Consider the following 12,657-nt stretch of genomic DNA (forward strand, 5'->3'; position numbering starts at 1 on the left):
TTGAAAAAGGCAACATAATAATATCTTCACTAAACTCGACTTTATATTTACTTTCTTATATATTTGGTATAAATACATTGGTATGCTCCATTTAATTAATGCTTAAATAAAATATATTTTAATAATATAATATCTATGGACGATTCAATCCACGTCAGTCTGGCCCCGTGCTAAGTACCTGAAGGACTTGTGTTACAGGTACGAGACAACGGAAATATATTATATTTAATACCTTTATACTAAGTATAAGTACATAATATAATTTAAGATTTTTATTATATCATACACATATTTTATACACATCCAGATCCGAGAACATTGAAAACTTTTTGTTCCGTCGGCGGGATTCGAACTCGCGACCCCCGGCTTGAGCTGCCACACACTCAACCAACGAGCCACAGACGTCGTCGAATATCGAATATTGTAAATTCCACACTTCATTCTTAAAAATCAACACAAATATTTCCAACATTATAAACACAAACATAGTAAGAAAATAAAAACATGTATGAAAATAAAAACGTACAAGCCTTACAAGGAAGTCTGTCGGGGACTGATGGAGCTTACAATTTAAAGAAGACGTTGAGGAATTTAGAGACAGAACAGCATCTGTCTTTTTGTCCCACTCGAGTTTACTGCAAGAATAGTTTTTACTGCAGTTTATTCTGGCAACATTTAAACACTGCAGCTGCAATGTTGCCAGTTATAAACGTTATTCTTAGTTTTTCTATGTTGTTTTTTTACACAAAATAAGGGGGAGAAGGAGCAAACGGGTCACGGGGCCCATGGACACTCGCAAGATTAGAAGAGCTGCAGGTGTGTTGCTGGCCTTTTAGGAGGGAATAAGCACTCTTCTTGAAGTATTGGTCCGGAAATAGTGCTGGTGACAGTTCGTCCCAGAGTTTTACAGCCTTTTTTGTTCGAATAATATAAGAAAATTTTGGTCAACAAAGATGATCCATGTTGCATATTTGTGTAAGAAAACTGTGTGAAAATAAATCTCTCGCTGGTTGTGTTGATATTGCATCAACTCCATTTTCCAGTAGGTAATGAGTGTATAGGAAGACAACGTGATTTTGTATACTGTGCATACGTTTAGGTACCATATTACACATAAACCCTGCGTAGTTTGCCATCAAAAGCATCCACCGGTCAAAAATAATGTGGGAGGCATTTTTGTATTAAGTATTATGAAATAAATAAAATATTATGTTTCATTCAGTCCCTTATTCCTATCTTATTAACAATTTGTCGATTAGGATAAGAACACAAAATTTTAACATAATCTATCCAGACTATCGAAAGTGCTTGGTAATAAATTCCGGACACAAATATTTTATTATTTGATATTATTTGTTATTGTATAATTTTGGTCTATTCAATCAATACTATCCATTTATCTTTTATTTTATTGTTTTAATGATTTTTGTGGTGTCTGCAATTTCCAAAATGGCGAACACTTTAGTAAGGTATTAGCGAGGAGCGTCTGCAATTTAGTCTCACTTAACTCGCGCTACATTTTAGCTGGAGAATGCTTTTGGGCGCAAGTTTAATCTAAGAAGTTAAATCAAGTTCCTTCGTAAGTTTATAGATAAATATATACCATAGACAAAGTGTAAACATAGAATACACACAACTTACGAATATTCAAAAGAGAAATGCTGGATTGATTTTGATTAAGCACAGACATAATGTAAACCACGGGAATAGACAAAGTAAGTTACCATTTTCCGTCGTAAAATATATCGATTCTGCGGGATATCTTTTTGCGTACAACATCAATTAATATAAAATCAATAATTTATTTGTGCCGATGTGCGTGTACGAAATTGTACGTTTTAAACCGATTTTCAACATAATTTAGTTTAGCTTTTAACCCTTATAGCACAATTACAACTCGGGAATATTTTACAACCAAGAATATAAAGCCCGCTCCCACTTTCCTAAGGAACAGTTTTATTTGGCCACCCTGGAAGTTTTTGCTTAAGCGTAATGGAAATTGTATAGAGGTAATAAACTGAAGACTGACATTTGGAAGTCTGCCAAAGATCGACTGAGGCAAGGACATTCGAATATTGGACGAATGCGGAGCTCGAGAGTCAAGAAACTTGAAAATGAATACGCGCCGAATGTAAAAACTTTTATATCAACCGACGCGGTGCGACTTCGATCGTAAAAAATTTAATATCCGCGTACTATGTAGCGTAAATAAAAAGCGTAACGAATTGTGAAATAATGCTAATTATATTTACTTAAAATGTTATGTCTAAAACCTGGGCTTTAGACATAATAGTGTTTAAGCCTGGGTTTTAGACATAATAGTGATAGAGGGATGTTTTAAAAAAGATCTATTGCTACTTGTCTTTTACACTCGCACGAAGTTCTGTCGTAAAAACCGAGATAGCATTGGTAGTTGGTGCATAAGTAGGTAATAGAGATATAGTTTAATTCTTGTTAAATTTTTCTCTGTATCCGGCGACCAGACTTTTACATTGGATGGTAAATAATTAGCTTAGCTAGTTTTGTAATACATTGCAGGCGAAAACAAGCCGAACTTCCGCCGCCGGAATTCGGCATAGTGTGTTTAGACACTTAGATTTTAGGCTGGACGTATAAATGCAAGAACCGCCTACCTTTTATTTCGGCACTGGTGTTTTATACATTTCGATATTTATTCAATTTGTAACTTAGTGACTTTATATGTTTAAAATGAAACTCGCAGGAACCGAGAAAATTTTTCTGCAATCAAATGTAGCTCAAGTACTTCCTCCTGTATTGTCCCTTCTATATATGTGCCATATTTCATCGAAATCGGTTCAGGCGAATAATCATGACCGAGAATTCGTTTTCAGAATAAGAAACCAGAAGTCCGTTTAGATATTTAACCTAATCAAATTAAAGAGAGATAGCCACTGCAATGGCACTAAGTGGGTCAGACGCCTCCGTGGTCTAGTGGTATAGAGCGCGGCTCTTGACTCGGAGGTCGTCGGTTCGATTCCCGCGTTGGAAACATGTTATTTCCAAGTTTGGTTAGGACAATGTAGGCTGATCACCTGATTTTCTGACAAGTAAGATGATCCATGCGTCGGATGTAAAAAGTTGGTCCTGCGCCTGATCTCTCGCCAGTCGTGTCGATCTTCCGTCCCACTGGGTTATGACAGTAAAGGAATAGAGAGTGCTCTTGTGTACTGCGCACCCACTTGGGCACTATAAATTACTCCTGTGTAGCAAGCTTGGTTTCAATAAAACCGGTCACCGTCACCGAAACCCGCGTGGGAGCTATTATTTACTATTGTTGGTAGCTGGAAGGTAATGATGATGACGTTTAGGCTTCAGACAAGTATTGATTTAACGCCACCTGTAGTATTCATCTAAAGTAATTTCGGATTTATATTGCTTTGCCTTTATTGAAATTTCCTGCAGCGTTTTTCGGTAATGGGCAATCGATTTGCGTAATCCCGTGAAAGGATGTAGGGGTGTTAAATTGTGCGTGACCTTGAAAAATCACACGATCCATCCTCGCAACCATTTATATGCTGATGTAAAACTGATTGTCTACGGGGCTGTACACACGTATAGCGTTTTACACTCTATATTATCTTTCCAAATTAATGTGATAAATAGTTATGTGTTTGTGTGTGTATTGTTGATCTACGCATGTGTGTGTTGAATTAAATTTAGTAAAGAGGTATTAAGCACTTTAAGTTGTGGCAAACAATTCGCCTAACATTCCTGCATCGCGCTATCGAAGTTTTCTAAGTGCGTCGGTATATTTTATACGACGGCTGAAATGTATCACGTGGGCTCCGGCCTGTCCGAGCATACCACCGCGCTCGGTCGGAAGATCTTCCTTTGCGGCCTCTACGCAAACTCCCACAAATTCTCGGCAATTGATTGTTTTTATTTCAAAAAAGAAACTTACTTCTAAAGGCTACAAAATCGAGTTAATCAATTCTACTTATCGTAAAGAAGCTGCGACGTCTTCTTCCTGATAAACGGCACATATCGACGACACGCGTCTGCCAAGTGTCGTTCGTCTGTAAGAAGCCTTAGGGCTAGTTTCAGCACTTTCTGATAAAGTGCTGAATAGGCTATTCACAACTTTTTTGACTGATTCTCCATACTTGATCTGTCAAGTTAAGTGGTAAATAGCCTATTCAGCAAGTGCCGAATAGACTATTTACCACTTAACTTGACAGAGTTTCTTTGTATTATTTTAAGTTCATCCTCTAAGGGCTTGTTTCACCACTTTCTGATAAGTATCAGAAAGTGGTGAAACAAGCCCTTAGAGGATGAACTTAAAATAATACAAAGAAACTGTCAGCCATGTATTTAATTTAATTACTACTTATGGTTTTCATCCCGAGAAATTATAGATTTCCCATGGAATACATATTTATAGATAAGGCTGCATGCGAAAACTACCAACAAAATTATATTAGCATTGGCATATTGCAGTTAAAAGCAAGCTCTAAAATGTAAATCTGTGGTTGAACCGCTTTCGAAAAATAACTACGAGAAAGCCTGAAAAAGACAAACAGAGGGTGCACTTTTGCATCAATTAACCCGCACCGCTCTCACCCACTTGAATATTTAGCGACGATCTGCTTGTGAACTGCTAGTTTCAGTAAGCAACACTGAGGATTCACTAACGAAAAAGGCATTAATAATGATTGCCATTTATAAACGGCAATATAGACTTTGAAAAAGGCATTAATAATGATTACTATATTCATTAATATTAAGGTGCTTACTATATTCATTAACATTACACGTGAATACGGTGAAGGACACCGTATTCACGTGTAATGTAACATTAAAGATTCGACTTTCAGCATTACATTAAGGATTCGACTTTGAGCATTACATTACAATACTGACCCAATCAAAGGCGCTAATAAAAGGATCAACTTATCTCAAGAACCTCACAAACAAGCAGGCAATAGTAATTAAAAATAATTGGCTACTAAAACAATACGAGCCAACTCCCTGTGGTGAAACATAAAACATAAAGGACCAATTCTCAGTGAAAATTTCATCAGAAAGTTAAAAGTATCAATATTATTGGATACTTACACCAAACTCAAACTCAAATTTTTTTATTCAGAATAATTTTTTTCAAATATAATCTGAACGTCGGGGCTACACAGATGCCACCAATAATATTTATCAGTATTCAGTAGAACACAAACGCTATCGAAGTGAGCTTGTACCGGCAATAATATTCCAATATCCCGTCAAAACCAATACAATAAAGTTACGTTAGGACAAATTCACTGTGAAATCGTTTGAACCGTCCGCCAATACCCCAGGTTTACCTAAACCAGCTCTGGCTAGCAAACACGTTACATAAACCAGCGGCCGCACTATGACAAACTTGTATCAGCGTATGCACCAAAATATTTGCTTAAGCTCATATTTATTCGGCTCCGTGTTTCTTGCAAAGTTTATTCAGGGTACGGATCCGATTTTAGAACAATATTTTCATAAGTATATCTTCGTTTATATGTTACTTGCTGGGAATTCGTTTTAAGACAATTTGAAGCTTGTTTTGATACGTGTGGGCTATCCGTAATGTGGTGCCTAATGTTAAATTCCATGACGTGTTTCACCACTTCCTGATAAGGCTATCCACCAATTAACTTGATAGATCAAGTATGGAGAATCTGACAAAAAAGTTGTGAATAGCCTGTTAGGCACTTTAGCAGAAAGTGGTGAAACAAAACGTAAGTGTACAGATTTCAGCGGGGCTAAAATGGTCGCTTTGAAGAATCATATCATGTATCATGTAATGATTCATTCTTTTAAAATCGCAAAATGCAAGTCTGCTTGAAATTCATGTCTAGTAATTCGTACTAACTTGACATTTGTCAGTTTGACAGTTTTGACAATTCATTTGCTGAATTGATTGAGAGGAATTGCTAAATGTGACCATTTTAGCCCTGCAGGGATATTCAAGAATTCTTTACATGTTTTAAAATTACCCACAAGATAGTCGGAAGAGATATTATGTATACGAATCACATTACTCTGAAAATTGCAAAAACATTACTCCGGAAACTTTCAACCCAAAAGGTTATATTAAAATATTTTAATCAAAAAGTGGATTTTAGATTAAAATGTCTCAACCCGAATGAAACTCAACACACAGCACCCGTCGTGAGCCGTGACTAATTAAAATTTTCTTGTCGCGACCTATTTGTCCGAGTTTTCCAGAACTTATTAAAACTTACTTGATTACAATGCACTTGGCGTTTCGTTTCCTTTTATTATGCAAAAGATTGTAGGGATAAGATCGTGCGTGGGTGTTAATTAGAGGCCAAATTGTATGCCTGTTTGCCGGCAAAACATTAATTTTAAATTTATTATTAAAAACATATTGTTGGTATCTTTATCAATAATAATAATATGTACCTACTACCTCTAAATAAACATGTTAAATTTCGTATTAACTAAATGGCGGCTAGTATGGCAAATATATCTTGTATTTTTAAACGAGCAATTCTTAAAAATTGGAATCTCGGAATCGGCTCCAATGATTTTCATGAAATTTAGTATATAGGGGGTTTCGGGGGCGTAAATCGATCTAGCTAGGAATTATTTTTATAGAAAATGTCATTTTATTCGTGTTTTATCGAATACCGAGCAAAGCTCGGTGAAATAGCTAGTTTTGTTTAAATTCCTAATGCCTATACTCATATACATAAGCATAGATCATATTCCCAAAATATCCACAGTTGAATTCACCACACCTTATATTTTACAACAAAATCGTGACAGCGCTAAACAAACAGATTATATCAGACGAAATATTTGCCATTAAAATTGAAACAAAACTACCCCACTCGAAGCGGGTAAACATTATCTCAGCAATATTGAAGTACAAAAGGCCTCTGAGAACACTTGCTTTGAAAACAGCGTCCCTTTTAACAAAATTAAGCGTCTAAAGGAATCCTGGAAGTAAGCGAGCGAAATTACGGTACATACCTGACTCGGGGCTCCCTACTGAACGCATTATAAGCTAACATATAAAATTCAAACGCGAGATTTAGCAATGTAATTCACTTGAGAATGCGTGGAATCGGCACAGAGTATCTTTAAAGTATACAAATTCTTAGTGTCTAGGAAGTGGAATCATTTACTAACTTCAATCAAAGGAACGTCCATGGGTACCGTACATTTTCCTCATCAATTAGTCTGAAGTTAATTTATCCCCATTAGAATATTCGTAGCATGTCAATCGGCGCTGTAGTTTGGGAATCGATTCAAATAAACAATCACTAACACTTTAAAATATAAGTTTATTAGTAAGGATAAATATCAAATATTTAATACTAGATGATGCCCGCAACTCTGTTGCGCCAAAATTCGTTTATCGCGCGGAAGCCGTACATTTTTCGGGATAAAAATTATCCTATGTCCTTTCTCGGGACTCAAAGTATCTTCATGCCAAATTTCAGCAAAATCGGTTCAGCGGTTTGAGCGTGAAGAGGTAACAGACAGACAGACACACAGACGGACAGACAGACACACTTTCGCATTTATTATGTTAGTATTTAATATGGATGGATATGGATTATGTTGTAATTAAATTATATTTTCAAGTGCTTTACAAGCTTTACAATAAGTTTGAAGCCGCCAACCTCATAGAAATAGCCGGTGAACTTAGCATTAACCTCCTAATATATTACCTGGACTTTCACCAATGTTTCAAGACTTAAATTAGCCTAATCGATTCAGCCATTCTCGAGTTATGGCGAGACTAACAAACTTTTTTTTTTAATGTTTTTATATAAAATTATGAAACTGACAACCCGATATCAATCACGTAGCCTAAAAACGCCTACAAGCCCCAATGGCGCAAGTGTTGTATTTTTTTTTTAATAACGAATAGCATTATATTTGAAAACAAACTTTTGTTATCAATATTGTAAGAAATAAAGCGATAAATTGGTTTGTCGTCTGCAAATGGACCTAAATTAACTCTAGGCCAAAGTTGCAAATCTTATTAGGCGCGATATAAACTTTGTAAGCTAATTTTCCTTCAATTCGCGTGTTGATAAATCCATCTCTCTCACTTCCATACTGACAAAAGAAATTTTGTGTGTCTGTCTGGTTATATTATGTCTCACGTCAGTGTATCTATGTATTTTTGTGTCTATTTGTCTCTCTCTTTCAGTATACTAACACATAATAATAGCTCCCATACCGGTTTCGGTGACGGTGGCCGGTTTCATTGAAACCAGGCCAGCTACGCAGGAGTAATTTTATAGTGTCCAAGTGTGTGCGCAGTACACAAGAGTACTCTCTATTCCTTTACTCTCATAACCCAGTGGGACGAAAGACCGACACGACCGGCGAGAGATCAGGCGCAGGACCGACTTTTTACATGCCCATTCGACGCATGGATCATCTTACTTGTCAGACAATCAGGTGATCAGCCTGCATTGTCCTAACCAAACTTGGAAATAACATGTTTCCAACGCGGGGATCGCTCCGAGTCAAGAGCCGTGCTCTATACCACTCGACCACGGAGGAGTTACTTAACACACAATTATACCTTTATTAAATGGAATACTTTGAGTTTTAGGAACATAGGATAGTTTGCATCACGAAAATAATGAATAATATCTTTATCTGCCTATGAATCAATTTCCTGACCGTATATCCAACGAATTTAACTTAGAAAAACACAGAATATCATCCAAGTAAAGATATAAACACCCATAGTTGTTTCGGCTTAGAGAAACTGCACTTGAAGGATAACGAGACGATACAACTCGTCCTCACACTGCCCGAGTGCTCTCGGCCGCCAACAACTTTTAGTTATACACAACTTTTCTTATGAAAACTTCTAGGGCATACGAGAAAATCGCTTGAATAGCAATTTATAATATTTGAGATGGCGCATTCCATTTTTCTTGATTATCTTTATACATTACATACATTTAGGCTTATTATAAGGTACACCTTGGGAAAAATAAGCTGACAAAACATAGGCCGCTTCTATAATTTAATTAATGGTACTATATTTTTACATACTTGGTGTAATTTAGCTTAAGCTATTATTGTTATTTTCCACTTTTTTGGTAAAAGGTGGCTCCGTGCGAGTTTCTTACGCCGGTTCTTCTCGGCGGGGTAGTTCCCGAACCGGTGGTAGGCCTCATGTTGACACGACGTTCTATAAGTGTTAACTTTGTTAACCTACTTAGAAATAAATATTTTTCATTTTCATTTCACATAAGCCGAAAGGCGAAAACTATAAATAAGATTATAATTGTTTTTAGAATGATATTATTTTTGAGCACTTTACAAAATTTTTGGTAAGAAAATAATTAATACATAAATCCGTGCGTTTTTACTGCTTTTTTTTGTAGAGGCGTTATATTACTACAAAACAAAACAAAACCTCGCGGCTTAAGCACGGGTACAAATTCAAAGTTAAGAATATAAATGAATTTATGATTCAGGAAAACAATAAACATTTTTAGTGTACCCAAACATACGTAACGACAACACTACAATAACATAACTTACAATAATGGCACACAAATATAACGATGAAGCCAAAACCTCAAATCATTCCAAGTATTTAATCTCTTGCGAAAATCTTGCGGCCGTTACTAAAAAGTGTTGGCCCATTTTTTCCAAATTGAACTACATAGTTGGGAATCACTCACCGAGTTGAGTATTCGGCGAACCGCCAAACTTTGTTCTTACGATGCTTTTCGAGGGTAGTTAGCTCCAAATGAGAGTTACACGAGCGACTTCCCCGAATTTATCGCAACTCGCATGCCACGATACAATTTTATTTCTTTTAAAATGCAATTCTTTGACGTCGAGAAACTGGAACTCGGAGAATAATGGTACACGCTCGCTACAATTTACTTATACTCGAGTAAATTTTAAGACCTATGTTTCCGTTAGCATTTTAGTGCTTCCTCTCTTTAGCTCGTTAGATATTCGTATCTCGCGTAAACAAATCTATTCGATACTTGAACTGGAAGTTTTGTATGCAATATAAAATATAAGCTCGCGAATGTATGATTTAATACGTAACTTGCGTAGTCTATTGAAGGATGCTAGAAAATTCAAGTTTTCAAGATTTAAGTTATGATTTAAGTATATAATACAATGTGGAATAAAAATAAGTGATAATACTTTAGGGTGTGTACGTGTTCCTTGTAGAGAGTTCACTGTGAAAGTAGCAGCGCTGAAAGAGGTTTTTTTTTCACTTTTGTATGGGCAAGGGCCCGAGCGTCTCGAGTTTCTCCATATAAAAGTCTAAAAAAATTTTGGTCTTTCAGCGCTGCTACTTTCACAGTGAACTCTCTACAAGGAACACGTACACACCCTAAAGTAATATCACTTATTTTTGTAACACCCTGTATATCTAAGCGCGAGGCCACGTTGCTTCTGTGCATCGCGGTGCGTTGGGGCGTCGGAAAAGAATAACACATTGCTGCCCCCTTAGACACAGTATCTTTCGTTAAAAACGATAACGAAATTCTTTATCAAAATGTATGCGGTTAGACATAATTGTCATCGCTAAATGACATTTCGGTTTGGAAGACTAATGTCTAATGTCCATACATTTTGATAATGAATTTCAACATCGTTTTTAATCAAAGGGACTTTGGCTACGGCTCCAGGTCACAACAACTTGGCTATGTCGCTGAGTTGCTGTGACGCGCGCGGCGCGACAACACAGTATAAGGGAGATCGCAGACGGCACACTTTTCATGTGCCCGAGTCTGCGGCGCACATACAGTCTGCTACATCTCCATAAGACAACAGCTGAAAGTAATTTCATTCAAATCAAGCCCAATCTAGCAGCATAATGTTTATAAAAGTTAATTGAAAACAACATTCAACTCATTAAAACTTATTTCCGCAAACCATTTACATCTGTAATACATTACTTCTGTTTCTGCTAAACTAATACAATTAATGTTACGTAAAATTGATTTATTTCATTCGTTCGCACCGCGGCACCGGTTCGGAAGCGACCAATCAAATCAATTGCGAAGCAAATTCTTAAGTCTCAAAGCGACTTAACTTTAAATTTTATTCGTCTCCTGGCGTTAATGGCGTTCGCTTTGAACAAAAACTCGCTTGATTAAAATCGTTTGTTGTAATAAAAGGAGTAGTAAAACGTTACAACGGAACGCAACGGTACCGTCGGCAAAATCGATTACAGACTCGATCGAACAAACTCGCTTTTTTGTAAATCGACTTAATTTCTTTGTTGTAAGTCAACTTAATTTCTAAACAGTTTTTGTAACTTACAAAATTAAAAATACTATTCGGGTGAAAAGGAAGTAATAAATGATATTTTTTTATTTAATGAGGTAGATAGAGTAGGGTATCTGTTAGGGGTACAGTAGAACGCATACCTTATTCATATTCAAAAGAAGTACAATATTTTGTACACTGATAAATAATAACATATCTTATGTATCAGCTCTGTTGGCCCACGGTGGGCGTGAGCCGATGGCCCATATACAAGCGATCACGAAAGTATAGAGAGGCATAATCAATGATATTCTATGTTACTAACGTAACTAGATTGGAAGTTTACGGTAGCAACGCGTTCCCACTTCGAAGATGCCTGCAGGCATATCTCACATACATAATGACATAACGAATATATGACTTGACATTGTCTTTTGAACAAAAAAGTGGTTACGCATTTCTGAGAATATTTTGTAAGACATTGCTACTCTAGTATTTTAGAAACTCATTGGGCATAATTGTCTATGATTTTGCATGATCAATGTCGAAGTGCAATGTGAATGCTATGGTTACTATACATATCTGCAATCATGATTATCATGGCACGGTCCAACGTAGAGAGATAAGAAGTCTTTACAGTTAACGGCCGTTCCCAATATTTGATTTATCTCTAGTTTTGCCCTACTAGAGATAGGAATAGCTCACAATTGACATAAAATATATGTCTCTAATGTCTAACGGCCGTTCCCAATATTTGATCTATCTCTGGTTTTGCCCTACTAGAGATAGGAATAGCTCACATTAGACATTAGAGACATATATTTTATGCATTGACATAAAATATATGTCTCTAATGTCTAATGTCTAGTGAGCCATTCCTATCTCTAGTAGGGCAAAACCAGAGATTTATCAAATATTGGGAACGGCCGTAATGTGAGCTATTCCTATCTCTAGTAGGGCAAAACCAGAGATAGATCAAATATTGGGAACGACCGTAAGTAAATCAATGCAAAATATTCACACAAAATAATATAAAAAGCCTGTCATATCTATACATTGATTAAATTCACTGTCAAGATTGAAATATGAACTGTAGCCAAGTCGCGACCAATGAAGCGTGCTCTCGCTATATTTATTTGCCAGTCTTCCGTCATGTCACAGACTTCACCCTATTTAGATTCACGACCGAGCCAGCCGAGTGTGAAATTTTATTTCATCGACAATCTCAGATGAGATTAGCCGTAAATTGAGTTTATGAAATCGAATAGACGCTGAAGCTTTCGAATGTAAAACGTATGTGAATTGTGAATTTAGGTTTTATAAATTATATTATAAAGGTGTTTTATTTTGTGTACACCCTTTGATCCTAACAACTGTTAAATCTGTTCTGTTTTCGACAAAAACAAATAAAAGAAACCTGTT

General features: G+C 36.3%; 1 protein-coding gene across 1 annotated transcript in view; it reads right to left on the bottom strand.

Moving 5' to 3' along the window:
• Nucleotides 1-12,657, bottom strand: part of LOC121731213 — a 223,829-nt gene that overhangs the window by 60,262 nt on the left and 150,910 nt on the right. The gene's annotated exons all lie outside the window — the stretch shown is intronic.

The sequence above is a fragment of the Aricia agestis genome, chromosome 10 (assembly GCF_905147365.1).
Source record: "Aricia agestis chromosome 10, ilAriAges1.1, whole genome shotgun sequence".
Classification (NCBI taxonomy): domain Eukaryota; kingdom Metazoa; phylum Arthropoda; class Insecta; order Lepidoptera; family Lycaenidae; genus Aricia; species Aricia agestis.